The sequence below is a fragment of the Euleptes europaea genome, chromosome 8 (assembly GCF_029931775.1).
Source record: "Euleptes europaea isolate rEulEur1 chromosome 8, rEulEur1.hap1, whole genome shotgun sequence".
In the NCBI taxonomy this organism is placed as follows: Eukaryota; Metazoa; Chordata; class Lepidosauria; order Squamata; family Sphaerodactylidae; genus Euleptes; species Euleptes europaea.
Genome location: NC_079319.1, coordinates 24,358,108 through 24,385,008, shown reverse-complemented (window position 1 = coordinate 24,385,008; position 26,901 = coordinate 24,358,108). Strand labels below are relative to the sequence as shown.

General features: G+C 45.2%; 1 non-coding gene across 1 annotated transcript; it reads right to left on the bottom strand.

Moving 5' to 3' along the window:
- Positions 1-23,688: 23,688 nt before the first annotated feature.
- TRNAI-GAU (transfer RNA isoleucine (anticodon GAU)) lies at positions 23,689-23,760 on the bottom strand. The gene has a single exon. It is a non-coding gene; the product is annotated as a tRNA-Ile (tRNA).
- Between the last annotated feature and the right edge of the window lie 3,141 nt (positions 23,761-26,901).

Here is a 26,901-nt window from a genome sequence, read left to right as displayed (position 1 = left end):
TTTTCTATCACCTGTGCTATTGAAAACAGTTTCCTTTTCCTGAGGGAAACTGCAAGAGGCCTTTCTATTATTTTAATTATTTTAATTTTCTGCACACAAATTGCATGCCAAATACCAAATTCACAGTGCAAAATATACAATATCACAACATCTAGAGACCTTTTTATTATATCTTGATTAAAATGTGCTAGGGCCAATGTGGAGACGGGCTGATCACTGAAAGACTGTGAGTTGGCCACTCTTACGCCTAAATAACAATGGATAAGTTTACATCTTGTCTCAGTAGAGTTCCTGACTAGGACCCAAATTTGAAGTTTTGTCCTCAAAAAGTCAGAAGGGGAGCCTACTTTGCCTTGATGCACCTTGCCATGCCTAGAAAAACATCACAAGGTGTATTGCCCCTGGCTCTAAGACAAACATTTAACGTAGCAAATAGGTTCTTTATGCAATAAATTATTTCATGCTTTGTTATCCAGAGAGAGGGAGTCACCTACAGGATGGGAATTCCAGGGAGTTTTGGCTACACCACTTTGTTGGCTGTCAGGTCTTTCACAGGTCACTGTGTTTCACTATAGAACTTTGAATTTCACTTTCCAGGGATGGCATCAATATATTTAATTCTCAGTGTGGCCCCGTCTGTTGTGGATACTTAAATCTGGAGGTTGGAACTTGGACCCATAGACAGACAAGACCAATCTTTGTACAAACCTGAGAAAAGCCCCAGGTTTGCAGAAAAACCTGAAATCTAAACAAAAACACACCCATTGGGGGGATTAATTCCCCCCAAATAATAGAAGCAGTGCCTGTAGCTTTAAGAAATGAATGCCCCCAGAGACTGCTGCTAGGCAAGTACAACAGTACTGCCAGCCTGCCAGCCTTGATTTCTGTCAGTAAAGTCAGGGGGAGGGGTCCTTTCCAGGGCTGTTTTAAGGGAGGGAGGACTCATGGGGGCCAGGTCTGGCAGCAACCACCAGGCAACTTGATACTACCCAACTTGCATTACACATCCAGCCCCAGCTGTTTGCTAATGTTCAACAGTAGCCACCCCATGAAAGCCAGTGTGGTGTAGTGGTTAGAGTTTCAGACTAGGATCTGGGAGACCCAGATTCAAATCCTCATTCTGCCATGGAAGCTAACTGGGTGACCTTGGGCCAATCACACATTCTCAGCCTAACTTACCTCACAGGGTTGTTGTGAGGATAAAATGGAGCTGCCTGGGGTCCCCATTGGAGAGAAATGTGGGGCATAAATGAAGTTAATAAATATAGCTGAAGATGTGGGACAGGCAAATAAAAGGTTGGTTGGTGGGTGGGAACTTGGGAAGGAGGGAAAAGAAGCAGGGTAAGGTTGCCAGGAGGAGGATAAAAGGAAACAGTGTGGGGAGGGGGATACTGGGGAAGGTGAAGTGCCCCTCCAAGTCCTTCCTCCACAGTGTATCTGGGCCCAACCATGCCTAGTGGTTGTAGCTGCACAGAGTTTTTCCAGGGAGTGGTTGCCAGGGGTATGAAGGACAGAAGGCTGAAGATGAAGGAGGAGATAAAGGTAGGCTGGCTAGTGAGTGGGAAGGAGAGAAGGGAGCAGGAAAATGGGAGAGGCTATAGAGGCTGTTAGAGAAACTAAAGAGGAAATAGTAGGGGAGGGGAAAATGAGATTCCCCCCTGCACATTCATACAGGTACCCTGCTTGTAGTATATGACAACTTACAGGCATAAGTTAATAGCCATTGGTTTTACAAGGAATTATTCACTTTCCTTTCAACTTGCCCTCTAGAGTTTGTAAACAAGGGCATCGCCAGATGATTTTCTGCAATCTTGTTTCCCACTTAAGTAGTAAACTAGCATCTGTGAATAGGGTTACCAGGTCCCTCTTCACCACCAAAAAAAAACCCCTCCCGCCAGTGGCGAAGAGGGACCTGGCAAACCTGTCAGTGAAGACAGGGGGCGTCTGCCCACTAGAGTTGCCAGCTCTGGGCTGGGAAATTCATGGAGCTTTGCGGGGTGAAACCTAGGGAGGGTGGGGTTAGGGGAGGGATCTCAGTAGTGAATAATGCCATAGATAGAGTCCATCCTCCAAAGCAGCCATTTTCTCCAGGGGAAATGATCTCTATAGTCTGGAAATTAGTTAATTCTGGGATATTTCCAAGCCCCTTCTGAATGCTGGCAACCCTATCACCCACCCTTTTACCAGGCAAAGAGATCAGCAGCGACACAGGAACAAAAGCTTAATCACTGCATTACACTGACACATTCCAGACATACTCAAAATATTTGGGAAAAGAATTTCCCAGCAACAATATGTTGCTGGCAAAATGCAGGGTTCCTCTAAACAGCAGTGTATCTCGTAGGCAGAATACGCCTGGATATTTCAGAACAAATGAGCATCAACTGCATATTTGTTGTACTACCGAACAGGTTTTCAAGAAAGGCTTAAAGAAGTTAGTCTCTTTCTACTGCAAGTCTGATCTAGGTCAAATTTTTGTCAGGTACACAGGGACAAGGGTGGATGCAGCGGCCATTGTGTTCTGTAGCAGTTTCAAATCTTTAAAAATCTTGACTGTCCACTAAAACTAAGCAGGAGTCCAATGGCACATTAGGGGTTAAAAAATTTTGTCGCAAGCACCCATGAAGGGCCCAATTTGTATCTGGGATGCCGCACTGAATAGAAATGTTTAATTCCCCCCCGCCCTGTTGCTTCAAGAGAAATCTTCCACTGTTACATCTGGTAAAGAAAAAAAAGACAGGCACCCTTATCGAACCTGTCTTTTTACCACATATAACATAATGGAAGGCATTTCTCTTGGAGAAAGAGCATGAGAGAAAATTAACCACCTATTTCTCCACCTAGAAGAGTTGGTTTTTATATGCTGACTTTCTCTGCCACTTAAGGGAGAATCAAACTGGCTTACAATCACCTTCCCTTCCCCTCCTCACAACAGACACCCTGTGAGGTAGATGGGGCTGAGAGAGAGTGACTTGCCCAAGGTCACCCAGCTGGCTTCATATGTAGGAGTGGGGAAACAAATCCAGTTCACCAGATTAGCCTCTGCCGCTCATGTGGAGGAGTGGGGAATCAAACCTGGTTCTCCAGTTCAGAGTCCACTGCTCCAAACCACTACACCACGCTGGCTCTCTTGGTCCTGATCCAAGTCCCCCCCTCATGTCTCCTTTCTGGCCTCAAATTACAAGTTGGGGGGTTATGGTCACAGAATCCCATGCAACATGGCCCTGAGTTTGCTTGAATTACAATGCTGCAATAACTGAAATTTCGGCCCTGGCTAGTATTTGGATGGGAGACCTCCAAGGAATACCAGGGTCATGAAGCGGAGGCAGGCAATGGCAAACCACCTCCAAACATCTCTTGCCTTAAATGTCTGCTGGGTCGCCATAAGTCAGTTGTGACTTGATGCCACCTTTCACCACCACCACCACCAATAAATGAAAGGGGAGGGAAGGTGGCATGGTATAGCCCGATCTCGTCAGATCTCGGAAACTAAGCAAGGTCAGTACTTGGATGGGAAACCACCAAGGAAGGCTCTGCAGAGTAAGGCAATGGCAAACCACCTCTGCTTCTCACGTGCTTTGAAATCCCCTTGCTGGGGTCGCCATAGTCAACTGAGACTTGATAGTCAACACACACACAATTGAATTACAATGTGCAGGGGGTTGGACTTGATGACCCTGGTGATCACTTCCAACTCTATGATTCTAATAACTGAAAGGGTACTTATCTGATCTGGGTAGAGGCATGCGATGATGCGAATCCCTTCTGTTATTTTGCATAAAATGGGGGGAGGGTGTTAGTGCAAGTTGATATTGTGTGGAAAGGATAAATAATTTTTGCTACAGAAATATAAGAAAAACCATCCTGGTAACAGTGGATGGATGCTTTGCACTGGATGTGGCCATGAACCATTTCGTCCAGGAGATGGCTCTATTGTACCACCAGGAACCTCCCCTCTCTGTTTTTACCATTAACTGGAGCTGAAGTTTTGTTTCCATAACAATTTCTCTGTTTGTGGACATAATTGCTAGAAAAGGCATAACCTTGGTTTGTGCTAGTCTGGGAAGATTCAGTCTGCACTGCAAAGGCCCTTGTTGGGACAACAGTCCTTATAATTAATTGATTCTGGCATAATTTGTTGGTATTTGAATTGTTCCCCTTGCTGGGGTTGACATTTTGAAATCACAGAAAAAAAGATATAGAATAAGTGTCTTTATTTGAACTAACCTATAATACAGCAAGGTTTATTTCCAGGCCATGAGCTGCCATTTCCATACATTAAGCCATTGTTAAAGGGACAGGATTTTTTTCTTGAACCCTGTTGGCAGCCGTAATGAGGGATATGAGGGAGATGTACAGGGATCTCCCATTCCTTGGAATGCCCCTCTTCAGCATGTCAGTCTCTGCTGAGCCCTGTGGGACCTCTCTGCACATAGGTGCCGCACACACTCTTGACTGGACCCGACCTCTCGTCTTGACCATTTAATCTTGGATTCTGCTGTGGCATTTCTTCCATTGAAATATCCTCACCCCTACTGAGAGCCAAAATGCCACCCATGCTTGAGTCCTGTTCGCATGTTACTTGGAAGAGCATGGAGGCTTTCATGGTCATCAGATGGTGTTTATATCTTTTACACTAGACAGAAGCGTGGATTGCTGTGGGTATCTGGAGACAATTACGTTGCTAGAGAGACATCATCAACACAGCACGTACCGATACAACTGGGGTTGCCCGACATGTCTGGAGAAAAAAATGTCCTGTCTCTTTAACAGAGGCTTACTCTCTGGGAATGGGCAGCGGAAGCTTTGCATAGCATGGCATCGCCTGGTAAATAACATCCCTTTAAGCCTTTATTGAAGGGGCAGGAGATTTGTTTTCCTCCAGGCATCTGGCAACCCAGTCTTTCCCAAGCACATGGATGGGAGATGTTGGAAGGCTTTAAGAGGGGAGTGGACATGTTCATGGAGGATAGGGCTAACCATGGTTGCTAGTCAAAATGAATAGCAGTCATGATGCAAACCTATTCTCTCCAGGAGCAGAGGAGCATGCTTATTATATTAGGTGCTGTGGAACACAGGCGGGATGGTGCTGCTGCAGTTGTCTTGTTTGTGGGCTTCCTGGAGGCACCTGGTTGGGCCACTGTGTGAACAGACAGCTGGACTTGATGGGCCTTGGTCTAATCCGGCATGGCTTTTCACTATCTTCTCCTGTTCTTATGTTATTGGAAGCAACTTATTCCACGGCATAGAGGCTAAGAAACATATAAATGAGATGTATTCATCATGGCCTACCTCACAGGGTTGTTGTGAGGTCAAAATGGAGGCAGGGAGGGCAATGCATGCCACCCTCAGCTCCTTGGAAGAAGGGCGGGATAAAAAATTTTACGAAATAAACAAACAAATAAATAATCAGGCCACTGGTGTTTACCCAGCCTCACCTGCTCTTGGACAGGAAAACAAAGCAGCAAGGTTAATGAATATAGATACCATTAATTAGACTGCAAACATACCTTGCTGATAAGATATGTGTTATAAAGGCTGATTCCAGAGGCAAAAAACTGCCTGGAGGAAAAAATGCACATTCTCTTTGGAAATACACAAGCAAGATTAAAGCAAAACATCCTTTGGGCTATGCAGAAACAAGTGTTGGATGGAAGAGTTCAAACAAGGTGAAACGTAGTACCCAGAGAGCTATGATATAAAACAGACAGTTTCTTTTGCATGCTCAGAGATACAAACTATTAGGAAGAGGAATGAACAGCTCAGATTGTGAGGCCCCTCCTCTTTCTGTGTTTCTGGGGTCCCTGAGATACCTGCTGTGTTGCGAGAAGGTCTGGGCTTCTCAGAGCTTGGCAAGCTGCTAAAGCCTTTCTACTAGGGTTGCCAACCTCCAGGTGGTGTGTGGGAAAAAGGCACCTCTATGCTAGTACCTGAGTTTGGAAATCAGCATAGATGCAAAAAGATTAAACAAAGTGCAAAAACCTTTATGGTGCTACACACTTATACAAACCCCAAAGGTGATACAATGGATGAAAACATGATAAACATAGCTAGCTATATAGATTCTATTCACCTGTGAGATAGCACTGCTACGCTTCTCTTATCCCTCTGTGGAATTAGCTGACGTGGTCTAAAGAGTGTGAGAGCAGTAAAATGTAACTATGGACAAGCTGTTTTGGAGTTTAATATAAGAATCCGAAATGGCCGTTTCCCCTTCAGTTTATATCTTCACTATTTGGCAACCTTCGAGGGACCATTAGCAAACATGAGCACTTACCTTATTAAGGATTGTTGACTTTTTCTTCTCAAAAGGCTTCTGCCTTTGGATTGTACATGTTATGAATACTTACCTTACTAAGGACTGTTGACTTCCATTTTTCAAAAGGCATTTGCCTTTGGATTGTGTATGAACTGCTTTTGTATGTTCTGCTTTAGTATGTTCTTCATTGTTCAGTTACATTGTTCATGTTTATCATGTTTTCATCCATTGTATCACCTTTGTGGTTTGTATAAGTGTGTAGCACCATAAAGTTTTTTGTTTAATCTTTTCGCATCTATGCTGATTTCCAACCTCCAGGTGGTGGCTGAAGATCTCTCGCTATTACAACTGATCTCCAGCCGATAGAGATCAGTTCACCTGGAGAAAATGGCTGCTTTGACAATTGGACTCTGTGGCATTGTCCCCTCCCCAAACCCAGCTCTCCTCAGGCTCTGCCCTCAACATTTCCAGGTATTTCCAAACCCGGAGCTGGCAACCCTACTTTTTACATTGCCAAAGGGCAGACTCAACCGCAGGATCTCTAACAGTTCTGCTACTAACTACGAAATAACAGTTCTGTGTATTTGTTTTACTCCTATAACAAGTTCTTTTAACTCTGGCACATTTCTTCCCATCAAGGTAGAACAGGAAAACCAAGTGGCAGCTTTCCCTCTTTCAATCATTGCTTTAAAAAAAAACAAAAAACCTCAAGCTGCTCAGATCCTGCAAAGTCCTAAAGGGTTCCCAGTGAAGGCAGCAATGCAACCAGGGTGCGATTGAGCCTGTAGTTTGAAAAGGGAGGGAGGGAGAGGGAGAAGGAGGCTGTGCAGATCTCAAGGGCAAGCCTGCCCCATCCTATGCAGCCGCTGGCTCCTAGCTGGCTGGTCGTGGAATCAGTTTAGCTCGGTTCTTCTAGCAGGGCGTGTTGTGTGTGTTTTGCTCATGAAAGGGGATGAATCAGAGTTGTGGTTTCCAGCGTCATTATAACAGTACAAAGAGCTTTGTCTGAACCAACTTGCAGCAGAAGAGGCAGCAAAGCAGCTGGAGTCAGTGTTTTAAAAGTTTGATCCCACCCCCTCATTTTACTTGCAAGCCTCCTTCCCGTTCTGTTCGATTTCCTGGCTTCAAAATAGGGCTGCCAACTTCCAGGCGGTGGCTGGAGATCTCCTGGGATTACAACTGATATCCAGGTGACAGAGATCAGTTCAATTGGAGAAAATGGCCACTTTAGAAGGTGGACTCTGGCATTATATCTAGGGTTGCCAACCTCCAGGTAGTAGCTGGAGACCTCCCGCTATTACAACTGATCTCCAGCCGATAATGATCAGGTCCCCTGGAGAAAATGGCTGCTTTGGCAATTGGACTCTATGGCATTGAAGTCCCTCCCCTCCCCAAACCTTGCCCTCCTCAGGCTCCACCCCCCAAATCTCCAGGTATTTCCCAACCCAGAGCTGGCACCCCTATTCCAAAAGGAACTGATCTATTTTTTCATAATTTGTCAAAGTGGTAGTAGCTCAACAAGAGCCCTTGGCCCAAGGATGTTCATGATAAATAAATGTACTGATTAGTTTCAAAATACATTCTGTCCCTCTCTTTCCCCATTGACCTGGGCTGCAATCCAGTGCAAACATCCCTGGCAGTAACCTCCACTGAGCGAAGTGGGACTGAGGCGTGGCCTAATGAGCTGTTCTGGGGGGAGGGCTTAGGTATTAAAATGAAAAAAACCCAGTGTGTTTTTATAGCATTTGTTATGATTGTTTTATGTTGCTCTCACAAAAAACTATAGCAATATTATCAACACAAAACAGTCATTCCCTTTGGGGAACACAAAGGGTTTGTGTCTTTGACATGCCTATCCAGTACATGGGCCCATATAATTGATCGTGGTAACATTCGGTCCATGTATAGAGTCAATAGAAATACTGGAATTCCTGAGACATACACAGGATGGTATATACAGTGAGTTGGATCCAATCAGCTTTTCTACTGACAAAGGAAGGAGGGTTTCCCTTTAACCACTAAATAAAGTTGTGCTGGGGATCATGGGACCTGCATGGAAAAAAAACCTGAGCAATGCTACTAGGATGGGATGTTTTGGAAGATATTCAGTCCAAGGGTCACCATAAGTTGGAAGTGACTTACCGGCACTTAACATACATTGTTTAGGCCAGGATAAGAGTGTATTTAATTTCTTGATGAGTTCTAGTGCTGCACTTTGGTACATTCCCTTTGAAGTTCTCCTCCCCGCCCCCCGCAAAACAGTGACTTTCAGGTCAGCAATATTATGTCCAGGAAGATTTCCCTGCATAGTGCAGGGGGTTGGACTAGATGACCCTGGTGATCCCTTCCAACTCTATGATTCTATGATCCAACCCAGTATGTACTAAGCTCCTGAGGACCAGGAAGACACATCTTCACATCCCTACTTGGCCATGAGGCAATCATGGGGACCTCTCTCTCTCTCTCTCTCTCTCTCTGACTAACCTGACTTTTAAAAAATATATTTTATTTATTTCAAAAGGGGGGATACAGAAGGAAGAAAGGGAAAGGATGGGGGACCATCTGCAAATAAAGTACACTTGTAGAAAATAATAATAGCGTTTTAACATAAAAAGGAATTACATCATGATTACCACAACTATTTCTCGAATTAATTAAATAAAATAACTTGTTCCGATAGACAATATTCACTTTGCTATAATCAATAATTGTACCTTTATTTTTGTTCTACTAAAAATAACTTCACTGTGCTTCAACCAATATTTTTACCGTTTTGTAAAGTTTCGGCTACTAGTTTCTATATACCTATAAAAAAACTCAATTTTTCATTGAACTGTTCAAGAGTTTCTTCATCAGTCATGTTCATCATGTGGGTCATTTGAGCCATTATGGCATATTCCAACATTTTATCTTTCCAGTTATCTATATCTGGCATGTTTGATTGTCTCCATCTCTTTGCAAGAACTACTCTTGCCGCTGTTGTGGCATATTTGAATAAGTCTTTTAATTGCTGTCTAGTAGGGTTGTTGTGAGACTAAAGTAGAGAAGTGTAGAACCATGTACATTGCTCTGAGCTCCTTGGAGGAGAGGCAGGATAGAACGATGCCATACCACATCTGATCTGAAACAACAGAGGAGGGATTTGTTTTAATTACTTCAATTATACCTTGCCTTACCTTTGTCGGTAAGACCATTTTAGTCCATGTATCTTGTTTTATCTGGCTAAGGGCCGCAAATAGTCTGTCTGTCTGTCTGTCTGTCTGTCTGTCTGTCTGTCTGTCTATATCTATCTATCTATCTATCTATCTATCTATCTATCTATCTATCTATCTATCTATCTATCTATCTATCTATCTAATACCTTGCCTTTCTCACTAGTGTGGACCTAAATTTCTTCACTTCTCCATTTTATCCTCACAACAACCACCAAGTGAGGTAGGTTATCTGAGAGTGTGTGACTGGCCCAAGGTCTCCCAGCGAGCTTCCACAGCAGAGTGGTGATTTGAACCCAGGTCTCCTGGGTCCTAATCCAACACACTAACCTCTACACCACATTGGCTGTCCAATGAGATAGACCCCTGCCCTCCCTAATTAACATGTTGGGGGCAAAAGTAGTTCTGTTGGTCAGTGAGAACTTTCTCTGCCACTGCTCCATCTTATCAGGTGGCTCATCAAAAACTTCTTAAAACAAGCAATCCCATAATAATAAGGCGCTGTGCAGACGGTCCAGGGAATGAGGAGAAAGGTGTGTGACTCATTCGTTACACAGGGAAGAGGAGCAAAGGGGCGAGGTGGAAACCAGGAGAGGAAAGAGGGAAGAACGAAAGGGAGTGGGAAGAGAAATAGTCACAGGATGCCTTGGGACTATTTCCCAATACAATAATTATTTTCTCAGGCATTGCTAGTTCAGAAAGCCAGACCTCTTTAGCCTGTGGGGATCGGAGACGCACACTGAAACACAGACAACTGAGTAAGGGAACAGTACTGCATCCAAAGCCGCTGTGAGAATTCATTGCTCGTGCTGTAGGGTTGCCAGGTCCCTCTTCGCAACCAGTTGGAGATTTGGGGTGGAGCCTGAGGAGGGGAGGGTTTGGGGAGGGGAGGGACTTCAGTGCCATAGAGTTCAATTGCCAAAGCGGCCATTTTTCTCCACGTTATCTGATCTCTATTGGCTGGAGATCAGTTAAATTAGCAGGAGATCTCCTGCTACTACCTGGCAGTTGGCAACCCTATCCTGCTGCCAGCCTGATGCTTTTGCTTCTGGCCTGTTACTACCCTACCTTGCCAAGAATCGACAGAGATGAAGTAAAGAGGAGTGAGTTTGCACCCTGCTGCCTGCAAATTAGGCATTGGGCTCATCAGACGTATTGGAAGTCATGTTTACAGAGGAATTATGTCCACAAGTTCAACTTGCACAGTTATTTCCTGGTAGCCAGGTCCCTCTTTGCCATCGGCGGGAGGTTTTGGGGGCAGGGCTTGAGGAGGGCGGTGTTTGGGGAAGGACTTCAATGCCATAGAGTCTAATTGCCAAAATGGCTGTTGTCTCCAGGTGAACTGATCTCCATCGGCTGGAGATCAGTTGTAATAGCAGGAGTTCTCCAGCTAGTACCTGGAGGTTGGCAAGCCTATTTCCTGGATTCCTTGCACAAACGACACAAAAGCTAAACATGTTTAGATTATCATTGGAAATGCCTCCTGGATCATCTGTGGATCATGCAAACAATGACATTGAGCTACAGAACATCGGCTTCCAACGTCTTATGCCCTGTCTTATGAAGAGTCCTTTCCTGCACAGCTAAGAAAATACGTTACGTGCAAGGATCAAAGGCATACTCACAATTAGGGTTGCTAGGTCCATCTTCACCACTGGTGGGAGGTTTTTGGGGCAGAGCCTAAGGAGGGCAGGGTTTGGGGAGGGGAGGGACTTCGTTGCCATAGAGTCCAATTGCCAGGTGAACTGATCTCTATCGGCTGGAGATCAGTTGTAGCAGCAGGAGATCTCTAGCTACTACCTGGAGGTTGGCAACCCTACTCACAATCCAAAAACTCACTCCAGAAACTTGGACGAACATTAGAGTGCTGGCAGAGTGCAGTCCTACCAGAAGGGGAATTGTTGCATAGGAAGATGCCTTCTGAATCAGATTAAGGTCATTGTTGTCTACTCTGAGTGGTGGCGGCTCTATCAGATATCAGGCAGCAGTCTTTCACATCTTTGGTACTACATTCATTAGAGGAGGGGCAGTGGCTCAAGTGGTAGAGCATCTGCTTGGCATGCAGAAGGTCCCAGGTTCAATCCCCGGCATCTCCAGTGAAAGGGACTAGGCAAGTAGGTGATGTGAAAGACCTCTGCCTGAGACCCCGGAGAGCCACTGCCAGTCTGAATAGACAATACTGACTTTGATGTACTAAGGGTCTGATTCAGTATAAGGCAGCTTCATGTGTTCATTAACTGGAGATTCTAGGGATTGAAACTGGGACCTTCTGCTCCTAAAGCAGGTGCACTACCACTGAGCCATGAAACATTACTCCTAGGGCAATATTATCAAGCTTGTTTAATCACAGTTGAACCATTTCCCCTGGGAGACCCAGAGTGCCTTGAAAGACCCTCTCTCATTTCACAACAGGAATTCTGTTCTTCTTATGCTTCCTCCTCTGCTTGCACAAGACTGTGCTGGCAGTTCCAGTGTTGTCCCCTGGCAGATTGCTGTCCGTTAGCCACACCTTGCTTAGTGCATCGTTGGGGGCAGTTGTTAGGAAATAAAAACGCGATGCAAACAAAGACGTTTGCTTCAGGAGGTTGGCTCAGGTTTAATAGAGGATGTTTACAGTCTCTCAGTCCTGCTTGGCCTAGAGGGCTAAGCCACTGTACAAACTAAAGTAGAACGCTAAACACAACTGTTTGCTTAATGCTGTTATGGAACCTATTTGTCAGGCTACTGACCCTTATTAGTCGCTAAAGTAACCGATAGAATGGATCCGTCTTTTCCCAGTGGTGAGTCTTAGTATTATCTTTGCATCTGTGGATATAAACAGATTTACACCTATGAAATCTGATATACAGATATACATCTATAACTTAATTATACTTATATGTCAAGTTCACCTAGGTCCCTCTTTGCCACCGGTGGGAGGTTTTTCGGGCGGAGCCTGAGGAGGGCAGGGTTTGGGGAGGGGAGGGACTTCAATGCCAAAGAGTTCAATTGCCAAAGCGGCCATTTTCTCCAGGTGATCTGATCTCTATTGGCTGGAGATCAGTTTTAATAGCAGGAGATCTCCTGCCACCACCTGGAGGTTGGCAACCCTAAGTTCACCTCTCCATCTCCATTTGAGCTTTTTTATGGGTTAGTCACCATTCCATGATGGGGATAATGGTCTAGTAAACCATGGATAGGTTTAGCATTCTGCTACATCCCAGGACTGGCAAAAGACTAGAAGCATACAAGATACCATCTCTGCAATTACTTACCTGGAGCTTCTTTGGTTCTGGAACATGAACATGAAGTATGCTCTCCTAGAGCCATGGCATTCTACTAATGGTGCAAAGCAACTCTTCCCTGTTTCCCCAAGGTGACCACCACTTATTTTATGTACCAGTTGCTAGTTCCATGTTTCATTAGCCCTGTTCAGTTGTTATGATTTTAATGCTCCCATCTTGCATAGCGGAGAGCATACTGTTGGTGATCCTCTTGATATGCAGTCACCATTTTATGCAAACAGGTGTGTTTTCCAGCTCACTCACTCCAGTACACTTGTATGCATGGCCTAAAAAATCTGCTTTTCTGAAGTTGGAAAATACATGCATACATGTAAAGTGGGGAAATTAATGTACTGCTCCATCTATATATCTAATAGCAACATGTCCCCGTCCCCCCCATCTGCAGATACCAAAATCCACAGATCGGGACCACATGGATACTATGCAGATTTTCCTGCAAACTTGGGGTACTCCTCAGGCTTGCAGAAAAATATGAAAAGTTTAAAAGAAATACATGTAGGAAAATCTATATAGCATCCATGTGATCCCGATCTGCAGATTTAGGGATCCACAGATGGTCACATGTCGCTATTAGATATCTAGATGGAGCAATACATAGATGGAGCAATACATGTAAAGTGGGGAAATACATGTATTGCCCCATCTAGATATCTAATAGTAACATGTGACCTCCATCTGCGGATACCTAAATCCACAGATCAGAACCACATGGATGCTATACAGATTTTGCTGCAAACTTGGGGAACTCCTCACATTTGCAGAAAAATTTGAAAAGTTTAAAAGAAATACACCGGGGGAGGGAGTTTAAATTCCCCCCGATTTAAAAAAACAGTGTTGTCTATGCATGAACAGACAACACACTTACCTGTTGAAGTGGCCAGGGGGGAACTGACAACCATAGTAACAAGCTGCTTAGGAGACTGCCTTTGAAAAGTATTCATTATTACATATCATAAAATAAGAACATACACAATAATACAACAATTAATACTTTTTAAATGAATAGATCATATAGCAAGGCCAGGAGCACTTGGGCCCCTGGGCCCCATTAAAGTCTCCCTGCCCACTCTCAGTGCTTTGGGCCCTTTGTGTGATGGTGGTCCCAGGCTGGTGGTTTAGGGAGCTCTGTGAGATGTCAGTGAGACTAGCAAGGAGCTTTGTTTATGGAAACAGTCATTACTAGTAATTTCTCGAAATCCGTGGCTCAGTGGCAGAGCATCTGCTTGGCATACAGAAGGTCCCAGGTTCAATCCCCGGCAGCTCCAGTTAAAGGGACTAGGCAAGTAGGCGATGTGATAGACCTCTGCCTGAGACCCTGGAGAGCCGCTGCCGGTCTGAGTAGACAATACTGACTTTGATGGACCAAAGGTCTGATTCAGTATAAAGCAGCTCCATGTGTTCATGTGTTGATCTCCCCACCCCCTCAGTTTCCATTTGCCTTGAAGTTCTGGTATTGACTAAGTCTATTTGGCAGGTTTACTTAATGAACTGACCCCGAAGAGATTATCATGGGTTCTTTACCCACAGTTCTGGTTAAAGAAAAATATGCCCCTAGAAGCATCAGTAAATAGCAAAGGTTTCATGTAAACACATCAGGAATGCTCCCCCCCACATCATCGGTGTGCTTTTCTGAAAACAATAGAGTCACAGAATGAAAATGAAGGGCTTTGCTACCCTTCTTCAACAATCACTGTTTTTTCCCATCCAAAGGTGAGTTAGGCTTGTTTCTTGTTGGGTTCTTATTGCTAGGTCTTTTCTATCCCCCCCCCAAAAAAAAACCCTTGGAAGAGGAGCTCTGTGCATCTTGAATGTCTGTTGTGCTGTAACTAGGGTTGCCCACCTCCAGGTACTAACTGGAGATCTCCTGCTATTACAACTGATATCCAGCCAACAGAGATCAGTTCACCTGAAGAAAACGGCCACTTTGGCAATTGGACTCTATGGCACTGAAGTCCCTCCCTTCCCCAAACCCCATCCTCCTCAGGTTCTGCCCTTAAAAAACCCCGCCGGTGATGAAGAGGGACCTGGCAACCCTAGCTGTAACCCAAATAGTCCAAAATTTGAGCAATTACATGAATGTAGGAGAGTAGTCAGCCTAGAGAAGTTTTATCTTGGGAGCACTTGAAATAGGAAATCCATAAAGGGAAGGTCATCTTTACTATCCAGAACTTAATTCAGAATCCCACAACCTAAGCCACTATTTGCTACGTAGTAAAATCGAAAGTGATAATTGATGTGATTTTTAGAAGAAGAAGAGTTGGTTTTTATATGCTGACATTCTCTACCACTTAAGGGAGACTCAAACCGGCTTACAGTCACGTTCCCTTCCCCACAACAGACACCCTGTGAGGTAGGTGAGGCTGAGAGAGGTCTAACAGAGCTGTGACTTGCCCAAGGTCACCCAGCTGGCTTTGTGTGTAGGAGTGGGGAAACAAATCCAGTTCACCAGATAAGCCTCCACCGCTCATGTGGAGGAGTAGGGATCGAACCCGGTTCTCCAGATCAGACTCCACCACTCCAGACCACCGCTCTTAACCACTACATCACATGGCATGGTTGTTGCTGCCTCTCTAGTTGCTCCTATGTTGCACATGGAAACATACACACCATAGTGAAAACCTTCCCTTTCTGCAAGGATTTTTGGTGGCATGCTATGCCTTATTCCATTTTATTGTCCGTATGAGATAGGTTATGATGAGGAACAGTCACTACTTGCTCAAAGGTGCAGGTCTCACCTGGCCAGGCCCAACATTCTAGCTACTGTACCTCATTAACTCTGAAAAACGTCAGACTTGTGACACACAGTTTTGAGGGACTTGAATGTAATCTTTCATTTGGGAATCTTGATCTATGTGACCATTTCTGGATCATGGTTGAAACACCGGTAGCAAACCATAAATTATGAGACAATGCAATTAGTAGTGTTGGTTGTAAACTAGTTTCCAGAGGCCAGTGAGGGACATTTTCCATTTTCCTTTGGCCATGATTGCTTCATTCTCTTCCCCTTTCATTCCTTTTGTTAATGAAAGATCCAGAATATCTCCTCCTCTGGTTGCAGTACTGGAGTACCGTCTGCAAAGGGGGCATCGTATCAGCTGGTAATTTTTCTCAAAAGCGGGGAACTATTAAAGCTCCTTTGGTGGGAAAGCAAGGCAATGAGGTTTTAAAAGACTATTGCTTTGTCAAATTGCTTGAAGGAAAAGAAGATGTAAACTCAGAATGCAAGACTGCTTGAGGGAAAAAGAAACAGAAGGAGAGGGAATTGATGTTTGTAGTGTTTGTTGTTCTGGACTATAGCAACTAAACTTAAATTATACCGGTGAAACAAATTGATCCATAAGTCAAGAGAAACATAAGCCCAACATCTTAAAAAGACAGAAACAACAACTGGTGGAAAATTGAAATAACACATTCAATCTCTGTGATATTCTCATTTCAACCTTACTGAAGTTGGCTTGTTGGCAAATAATCCCATACCTCATTGTAAGTAGAAGAGGAAAGGTGGGATAAATGTTATAATGAATAAAGCTAAATAAACTAAAGGTGGAACAAGATGAATAATTCAAGTATACGTTTTTACCACAGAATTAAGTGTGAAGTTAAAGCACACTTTGACCTCCAGCGATCATGGGGTACAAAGCATTAAAGGTAAAGGTAAAGGTCCCCTGTGCAAGCACGGGTCATTCCTGACCCTTTATTCATCTATTTCTGCTCTGCATTTCCATTCTACAAATGCCTAAAGAGGCTTGCAATAAAATAACAAAACAGAATAATAAAAATAATCAATAACATCCAAAAGTACAGTACAATTAAGACCTCAGGCAAAAATCAATCTCTTTCAGAAGCCTGCAAGGACAAATCTATCTTCAGATTTTTCCAGAAGCTTGAAAGTAGGAAGCCAGGAGCATCTTCTGGAGGATGGACTTCTGCCATCTAGGGACAGCAGCCAAGAAAGTCCTCTTGTTGAGTCCCCATCTACTGAACCTAGGGTTGCCAGGTCCCTCTTCGCCACTGGCAGGAAGTTTTGGGGGTGGAGCCTGAGGAGGGAGGAGTTTGAAGAGGGGAGGGACTTCAATGCCATAGAGTCCAATGGCCAAAGCGGCCATTTTCTCTGGCCAAAGCAGCTAGTTCATATGGGTAGAGATGATATTTTGAGTACTGTGGATCCAAGTTAGTTTAGGGCTTTAAATGTCTGAGAGCCAGCGTGGTGTAGTGACCTTGGACTAGTCAAAGTTCTTTCAGAACCCACCTACCTCACAGGGTGCCTGTTGTGGGGGAGCTAAGGGAAGGTGATTGTAAGCCGCTTTGAGACTCCTTTCAGTAGAGAAAAAGCAGGGTATAAAAATCAACTCCTCTTCTTCGTCTTCTTTTAAAAAGTACTTTTAATTAGGCCTGGGAACAGACTGGAAGCCAGTGCAATTCATATAACAGTGGTGTGACATGCTCATTATGGTGTCCCTTATTAATGTGCTCTCTGTTTTGTAGTAAAGGTAAAGGTCCCCTGTGCAAGCACCAGGTCATTCCTGACCCATGGGGTGACATCACATCCCCACGTTTTGTAGGCAGACTTTGTTTACGGGGTGGTTTGCCAGTGCCTTCCCCAGTCGTCTTCCCTTTACCTTGTACCTGCTGCGATATCCAGTCTGTCTTCAAAGGTGTGTAATAGTAGTCTAAATCAGGATGTTGGCGAGGTATGCGGGACAGTGGGTGGAGGTCAGCTTTCTCCAAAAACAGCTGCAAAATGGTGAACTGATCTAAGCTGGCAAGAAGCACTTGTAGCTACATCCCCCCCCCATTTATCTAGGGACAAAGACAAGTTGTCATCCCGATGTTTCAGTAGGGTTGCCAACCTCCAGGTAGTAGCAGGGGATCTCCCAATATTACAACTGATCTCCAGCCAATAGAGATCAGTTCACCTGCAGAAAATGGCCGCTTTGGCCATTGGACTCTAATGCATTGAAGTCCCTCCCCTCTCCAAACCCCGTCCTTTTCAGGCTCCGCCCCAAAAACCTCTCACTGGCGGCAAAGAGAGACCTGGGAACCCTTTGTTTCAGAAAAGAGGGAATAAAGTTCTATTGAGAACAAGTTAGACATCCATGCTCTTGTCCTTGTTCTCAACCCATAATATTTCCATCTTGCCTGGATTAAGTTTTAAGTTTGCTTGAATCTTGCTGAGTTTCAATTTGCTGTAACCCAGGATGACTCCTGAGAACACAGGCCATGGAAATGTCTGTCCCCGAACAATGAAAGGGAGAAGTAATCTTCAGTCAACTGAAAGTCAATCATCTAATAAGACTTAAGAAGTTAAGACAAAGAGATTCAGGCAGCGTTGATGCTCTCACCAATGTGAAACTCAAACAACTTCTTAACACTCAAGCCTCCTTCCAGACAATTCCAGCTCAACACAGGTAGCATAACCTGCATCCAGCTAGGCAAACAGTTTCTGTTTCTTGCCAATTCCAATAATTGACCTAGTTAGAATTGTGTGTAAACAGTAGGAAAATAAAATAGGAGTCCGGCGAGAAAGATTCCTGTTTTATCATGTTGCTGCAGAACTAGGGTTGCCAGCTCCATGTTGGGAATTACTTGGAGATTTTTTGGGTGGAGCCTGAGGTGGGCGGGGTTTGGGGAGGGACTTCAATGCCATAGAGTCCAATTGCCAAAGCGGCCATTATCTCCAGGTGAACTGATCTCTTATCGGCTGGAGATCAGTTGTAATAGCAGGAGATCTCCAGCTGGTACCTGGAGGTTGGAAACTCTATGCAGAACAACATGGCTACCCATCTGGAACTGTAAAGAGGAGGAAGTATCAAAAGAAAGGGAGTGCAGTTTGCATGCAATCTTTCGAAGGTCAGCACCAGCACCTTGAATGGGGCCTGGAATCAGATGGGAAGCCAGTGCAGATGGAGCAAGGCTGGAGTGATGAGATTGGTCCTTAGGTAGGGATGCCAGCCTCCAGGTGGGGCCTGGGGATCCCCCAGAATTACAGCTTATCTCCAGCCTACAGAGATTGGTTCCCCTGGAGAAAATGGATGCTTTGGAGGGTGAAATCTGTGGCATTGTACCCCACTGAGGTCCCTGCCCTCCACAGGCTCCATCCTCATGTCCCCAGGAGTTTCCCAACCTGGATCTGGCAACTCTAACCCCCATCCCCTGCCAGTGGTCAGAGGGGACCTGGCAACTCTACTCCCCACCTAGGGTAGGGGCCATGGCTCAGTGGTAGAGCGTCTGCTTGGCATGCAGAAGGTCCCAGGTTCAATCCCTGGCATCTCCAGTTAAAGGGACTAGGCAGGTAGATGATGTGAAAGACCTCCGCCTGAGACCCTGGAGAGCCGCTGCTGATCTGAGCAGACAATACTGACTTTGATGGACCAAGGGTCTGATTCAGTATAAGGCAGCTCCATGTGTTCATGTGATCTGGCAAACCTACTCCCCATCTTCTGCCAGTGGCCAGACGGGACCTGATGCCGGCTGTACTGTTATCAAAGAGACAGAAGAAGATTATTAATGAAAACAAATATACACACTATAAACTTAATGTTTGCTGGAAATGGGGTGTGTATTTCTATAATGGGACCTGCCCCTTGTTGTTCGGCCAATGTGTCCATGCAAATTCTTCTATTTCTGAAGGGGACATTTTACATTATTGTTTCCTAGCTGGACTATGACACCACAAGTAGGTCCTGCTGGGGGAGGGAGTGTCTTGGGGGTGGAATTTGCTGGTGATAATCCAGAGAGTGTTATCAACACGTTTTATTCTTGGTTACCTTGAATGATATTGTACCAGCACAAGCCAGTGATACTGTGTGACCTGAAGGCCTCCATGCAAGTAGGCGACAAAAGAGGGTTCTGTGTTGCCCAGGAGAATGCCAGAGGCCCACAGAGATCTCATAGGTTTGCGCTGATGCAAACCGCTGTGGGGACAGCATAGAAAGAGCTGCGGATTTAATTCATGCCATTTACATGGATTCTCATATACACGGCTGAGTTATAAATGGTGTGAAACGGTTGCTCTGGTTACATTTAGACTCATGATTCTCATCTAGTTTGTATTTGAATGGCTGTTGATGTTTGGACTGAGATAATACAGAAGGTCTGTGGGCGCCTGTGGCTACTCTGCCTGACGTGTGTGTGTGTGTGTACCTGAACAAAATGACTCACTTGGCAATTTGCATGCTAACAGTCCTGTACGGATATTTGGTTCTGCTTTGGGCAATCAGTTATCTTTGATTCACTTGAGATTCTTTTTCAGTGTGTCAATTGCTTGAACCCATCAACTTTATGCAGGTTTAAAAATCTGATATGTTGATGATTACCAGAACTGCTACTATTCTCATTGATACTTAGGGTTGCCAACCTCCAGGTACTAGCTGGAGATCTCCTGCTATTACAATTGATCTCCAGCCGATAGAGATCACCTGGAGAAAATGGTCGCTTTGGCCATTGGACTCTGTGTAGGGTTGCCAAGTGCCCGGTGGTGGCGGGTAAAATCCTGCCAATCCACCGAGCTGCCCACCAACCAGCTGAGGGCCGGCAGGCACTGGTAGTTTATGTGGTAAAAGGTTCCTTGCAATGTGTTTACACCCGGAAGTGCCGCATTGCAAGTGGTCCTTTACCACTGAAACTGGGAGTTTGAGTGGTATAAGGCCCCTCGCGAGGCGGCACTTCTGGTTGTAAACCGGAAGTGATGTGCCACCATGTGTATGAGCGCATGCACATTTGCCCGCCGACCCTCAGCTGGTCGGCGGGCAGAGGGGTGAATTGCTGGGGGTTTGCCCGCTACCACCAGGCACCTGGAAACCCTATCAATACTACAAATAATAGGAGGCATGAATAACATTCATTTTATTCCCTGCTTATCTATCTCCTATAAGGTGGCATACATAGGTTACCCAGGTGGTCCTCTATTTGAGAAGATTGATTCTGTTCTAATATGAGACATCCTGATCCGTAGCTCAACCTCTTATTTCTTCACAACACAAATTAAAATACACAAATTACAAATTTAAAAGTGGTCAAAATTTAAAACACTGAGGGGTTAACAAACATCCAAGCGTAGAATGAGGACAGCCACAAATCTGCTGAGATCATTTGCCCTCCACCAAATATTCTCTGGAGTAAAGGTAGGGTTGCCAGGCCCCTCTTCGCCACCAGTGGGAGGTTTTTGGGGCGGAGCTTGAGGAGGGTGGAGTTTGGGGAGGGGAGGGATTTCAATGCCATAGAGTCCAATGGCCAAAGTGGCCATTTTCTCCAGGGGAACAGATCTCTATCGGCTGGAGGTCAGTTATAATAGCAGGAGATCTCCAGCTATTACCTGGAGGTTGGCAACCCCAAGTAAAGGTCAGTTGACGTTTGGCACCTCCTGTGGGAATTCCGGTCTTTGGAGGATGAGGAGGGCTGGACCAGTCACGCTCATGATGGGACTGGGAAGGCAGATTTGACCGTCCCCACAGGTGTTCCCAAGTGTCCCTTTAATTGTCTTGAATGGTTCCACTGGGGGACACCACAGACATTTGGGTAAAGCTGCTCCCTGTCCTAGTAAATGAGAAGGAAGAGTCAGGATATGGGGGTAGATGAGGGAGGGGGCGGAATTGTGCCATTTATTTATTTATACACTGCTTTTCTCCCCAATGGGGACCCAAAGCAGTTTACATTAGTGTGGTGTAGTGGTTAGGAGCGGGATACTGTCATCTGGAGAACCAGGTTTGATTCCCCACTCCTCCACATGAAGCCTGCTGGGTGACCTTGGGCCAGTCACAGTTCTCTCACACATCTCTCAAACGTCTCAGCCCCACTTACCACACTAGGTTCCTGTTGTGTGTGTGTGTGTGTGTGGGAGGTACCGAAGAGCGGGGTATAAAAACCAACTCTTCTTCCTCCCTCCCCATGTTATCCTCACAATAACTTCCCTGGAGCAAGGCAAGTCTCAGAGTGACTGGCTCCAGGTCACCCAGCAAGCATCCATGGCAGAGTGGAAATTCAAACCAAGGTTTCCTGGATCCTAATCCAACCCACTTATTACTAGCCTTATGACACTTATTAACCAGTAGGGACTCAGGGTGTTCACCCAACAAAATTCTGCACAACAATCACAGTCTAAATGCAGGTACTACTACTGATGGAAGAATCTTATATTCCCAGGTACAAAATATAAAGCATCTACCACCTAGATTTAGGAAAATGTAACATCCCCAAACTAGCAAAACAACCCAAATGGAAGATGTGTAAGTATTATGTAACGAATGACAATTGGATGTGGTTGTTTTTTTCCTGCTCCGTCAACTAACTGATAGTTCCAAAAAGGCCTTTGAAAACATACGTGCTCAGACTTCAGTTCTTATTGACTTCAATAGCAGGATCTAAGTAGGCAGATCCCAGCTTGTCTCTGAGCTTTCTTTCCATTAGCTCCTGCTTAAGCAAGAAGGGTGATTTTAAGTGCATCTGGAAAAGAGCACGCAGAAGCAAAAAAAAAACACCCTGGTAGAGGGCATCATGATTCAACATGCATGGCTCAGGTATGCATAATGAGAGGTGAGGAAAACTGGCAAAGTGGGGCAGGGCATAAGTGAAGAATGCCTCTGGGAGTAGTGAAGCAATTACTCGAACAATTATGCAACCCTCAGGTATTTACTACTGAAGTCTCTACAGGCCTTGATATCACAGAGCTGTCGATAGCTCCTCCAAGACCCATCCTATATCCTTTACAGGGGTCCCCAACCTTATTGAGCCTGTGGGGGCACCTTTAGAATTCTGACACCGGGTGGTGGGCGCAACCACACAATGGAGGCCACAGGAGGCGGAGCCGCACACACGGAGGAAGCCCAAGAACAGTGGAGAAGAGGGCTAATTTTTAAAAATACCCTGGGAAAGAAGGGTGAGAGAGAATAAGCACCATCGTGGAAGCTGCACCGAAACAATGGTATTTTAATCTGCATATCCAATCAGAAGCCCTGTTTGGCAGCAGCCCCACCTGGCCCCACCCACTTTCTAGAAACACTGGGCAGGCATAAAGAAAGGTGTTGGTGGTAGGGTTACCAGCTCCAGGTTGGGAAATACCTGGAGATTTGGGGGGTGGAGCCTGGGGAAGGTGGGGCTTGGGGTATAATGTGATAGAGTCCTCCTTCCAAAATGGGTATAATGCGATAGAGCCCTCCTTCCAAAGTGGCCATTTTCTCCAAGTGAACTGGTCTGTCGCCTGCAGATCAGTTGCAATAGTGGGAGATCTCCAGCCACCACCTGGATGTTGGCAACCCAAGTTGGTGGGCATCATGGCGCTCTGGGGACCCCTGCTTTTCATGGACTTCTTTGGGCATAACATTCTGCGCTCCTGGACACAGTCATTTGCAAAGTAGCTGTGCTACAGATATCTAGGAACCAGTCTCTGTATGCATCTTCTGTTGTTACTTACTTCAGCTTGCACAAAGGAGTGAAGGTCTGTGATTTCTGTAGATTTCCCTCTTCAGCTGTGCTCCCCTGCACTGCAGCCCCACATCTTGGGGGGGGGGGGAGCAAAGAGAGCTTCAGAAGACAAGAGAAAAGGGAAAGTTCTGTTCAATGAACAGAGCTCTGCTCATGGTACTTTGGATCCAATCTGTTATGCTGAAAGCTGGTCTAAAATATTGGGATATACCGATGTCCAGTCTTCTGATTGAGCCTTTCTGAGCCTCCACACAAGATGTAGACATCCATGGAGAGGACGGGCAGGTGAGCTGGGCATCTTCTTCCCATGTTTCTAGCATTTTGTGCAAATGTATCGATCTGCCTAATGGGACAGGTGTGCCCCCAATAGGAACACATGAACACATGAAGCTGCCTTATACTGAATCAGACCCTTGGTCCATTGAAGTCAGTATTGTCTACTCAGACCGGCAGAGGCTCTCCAGGGACTCAGGCTGGAGTCCTTCCCATCATTTACTTGCCTGGTTCTTTTAACTGGAGATGCCAGAGGTTGAACCTGGGACCTTCTGCATATCAAGCAGATGCTCTACCACTGAGCCACAGCCCCTCATGGCCGGAGGTACATGAAGTTCCCAAGTTATGTGGGATAGTGGAAATAATAAAGATGTGTGACTCACTGGCTCATCACTTCCTACTTCCCCATCATCTGAGAAGCAAACAACTAATGGTACCTGGTGATTCACGAATCAACTCACAGGCTTACCTGGAAACCAGAAACCTAATGCTCACTAAGAGTCAGGGTTGGCTGACAGGTTAGCTGCAATGTATGAACCCGACAGATTTTTGCTGTACTAGTTTAATTGTATCAATGATGGGAACTACCTTCGATTGTATATATGCATGTGGACAACATTAAAAAAAATAGTTATCTGGGGAAGGAAAACTCTGATTCCCCCTCCTTTGCAGCCGGGGGGGGGGGGTGCGGGGAAAGCAGGTGCAAACAAAATATCATTTTGATCTTAATTCTCTCTTTTTTTGCTGTTGGCCGTGTTTCCAATATCCATTTGTTGTTTTACATGCAAGCACCCCCCCCCCCCTAGTCCTGGAACTTACTGGTGCCAGATTGCAATATATTCAGATTTGCTAAGACAACCGAATTTTTATCTCTAGAACACATCCAGCTGTAACTTCTCCAAGGCACAGAATTGGCTCCCCGGCCTTTAATTGTGCCCTCTATTGCATATGAATGCAGGCAGGCAGGGGGTCAGAAGTCAGCCATCTCATCTGAATCTAATCTTAGGCTGGAGATCAATTATTTTAACTTCTTTGTCTACAGCAGTGAGGAGACTGATACCACTGGAATGCTTGTTTGCAAAACAAAAGGAAAACTATATAACTCCAGAAACAAAAGGTAGTCTTGTGCATCTTGAAGAGTAGCAGATGTATCGGGTAGAGGCTTTTTGTGGATTACAGCTCACTTTGCTAGATGCATGAAGCTGGGGTGCTATTTCAGTCTTCATTGGGCAGCTTTATTATTATGAAGTTGACAGGTTCATTATTTGGGGGGAGGGGAAGTTTCTTAGCAAGGCTGAAAGGCCCACTTGGGGTTATAGTCCGCTTTAAATTGTAAAAACAACAACAACAGTGCATTTTAGGAACATTTGTTCTGAGTCATTTTTTAAATAGATTATAAAATTTATAGCAGTGTTATCAATCTAGGTCAACTTGTCATAGATCTGCTGTTCGCTGAAATACTCACTGTGCAGAACTAGAGAAATGAGACAGCAGGAGGAAAAAAAAACATGGTATGAAACATGAGAAGTTGGATGGTGTCTGCCGCACACCTTAAATGGTTCCCTGAAATAAAACCACAAAGGTTGTGTAATATTTATTTTTTGGAACATTTACAAGCCTGCCTTTCTACCAAGCAACTGGGACCCAAGGCAGGCAACAGATCAAAACTCATCTAAACTGACAGCTATCAAAAGCCTACAAGCTGTGTGCAGCTGTGACATTGGTTGTCTGATTACGGTGAACAATTAGATTCTGATTACTGCTTGAAAGATGTTTGGGCAAAATGCTGTGCCAGCAAAGCCACCAAATGTGTGTGTGCAAAGTGCCATCAAGTCACAGCCGACTAATGGCGACCCCTTTTGGGGTTTTCAAGGCAAGAGATGAACAGAGGCGGTTTGCCATTGCCTGCCTCTTCATAGCAACCATGGACTTCCTTGGTGGTCTCCCATCCAAGTACTAATCAGGGTTGACCCTGCTTAGCTTCTGGATCTGTGGAGTGGAAGGATGGATGAACCCAGTCCTCATTAAGGGTGGGGGGAGATGTGATCTGTGGCCGTAGGAGGGCCCAGTGGGTGAATGTAATGAATGTTGTGGCATCCAGATTTCCAGCAATTAATTCCTTTGATGGGGCCAGCAAGGAGGTGGTGGCCTGTGACCACACCACTTGTCCATAACACATCACAGCAGTCACACAAACAGTTGTGTGTGTGTGATTAAGTGCTGTCAAGTCGCAGCCAACTTAATGCAACCCCTTATGGGGTTTTCAAGGCAAGAGACTAACAGAGGTGGTTTGTCAGTGCCTTCCTCTGCATAGCAACCCTGGTATTCCTTGGTGGTCTCCCATCCAAATACTAACCAGGGTTGATGCTGCTTAGCTTCCGGAGCTGATGAGACCGGGCTAGCCTGGGCCATCCAGATCAGGGCACACAAAACAGTTGCAATACCCAAAATAAATAATCATCCTGTGGTGGCTTTCTTATCACTGCCCACCTGAATCCACTTGTATTGTGAATAGTTTCAGGTGGGTAGCCATGTTGGTCTGCAGAAGTAGAGCAAGATTCGAGTCCATTTGCACCTTGAGGACCAACAACATTTCCAGGGTACATACTTTCGAGAGTCAAAGCTCTCTCGTATACCCGGGAAATGGAGCCCCATGGCGCAGGGTGGTAAGCTGCAGTACCAGTCAAAGGCTCTGCTCACGACCTGAGTCTGTTTCAGGTAGCCGGCTTGAGGTTGACTCAGCCTTCCATCCTTCCGAGGTCGGTAAAATAAGTACCCAGCTTGCTGGGGTAAAGTGTAGACGACTGGGGAAGGCAATAGCACACCACCCCATAAACACAGTCTGCCTAGTAAACGTCAGGATGTGATGACACCCCATGGGTCAGGAATGACCCGGTGCTTGCACAGGGGACTACCTTTACCTTACACCCTGGAAACCTTGTCGGTTTTTAAGGTTTGACTAGACTTGAATCTTGTTTGTATTGTGAATGGATCTTAACTTGGCAACTGCAACTGTCTATGGCAGCTTCCCTTGCACAAAGCCCTTTGGAAGGGCCCCTGACAATTCTCTAATACAGGCAAGTAAGGATATTTTCTTGGAGTACATGAGCTGAGCGTGAGACCAGTATTCTGCAGGGCTCACCTTCTGGGAGTGATGTTGAGAAGCTGCCTCTTGCTCATTTTCTAAATCAAAGCCTGGCCACCTTTTACCTTGAGCTATTTAGTCATTTCAAAGGATTCTGCTAATAAAATCCACTGCCAGAAGGGCTGGCTCCTCCTCCTCCCCTTCTTAGGAACAAGGAACATGTTCTAGCTGTTACCCTAGCCCCTTGCATTCTTTGGAACGGGTTCAATGCTTTATAGAGCCGGGTTTTTTATTTTTCTATTTTTATTCTAGACTGTTTTGAGGCACTATTTTTTCAAAAGCAATAAATGCATATCCTAACCTATTGAC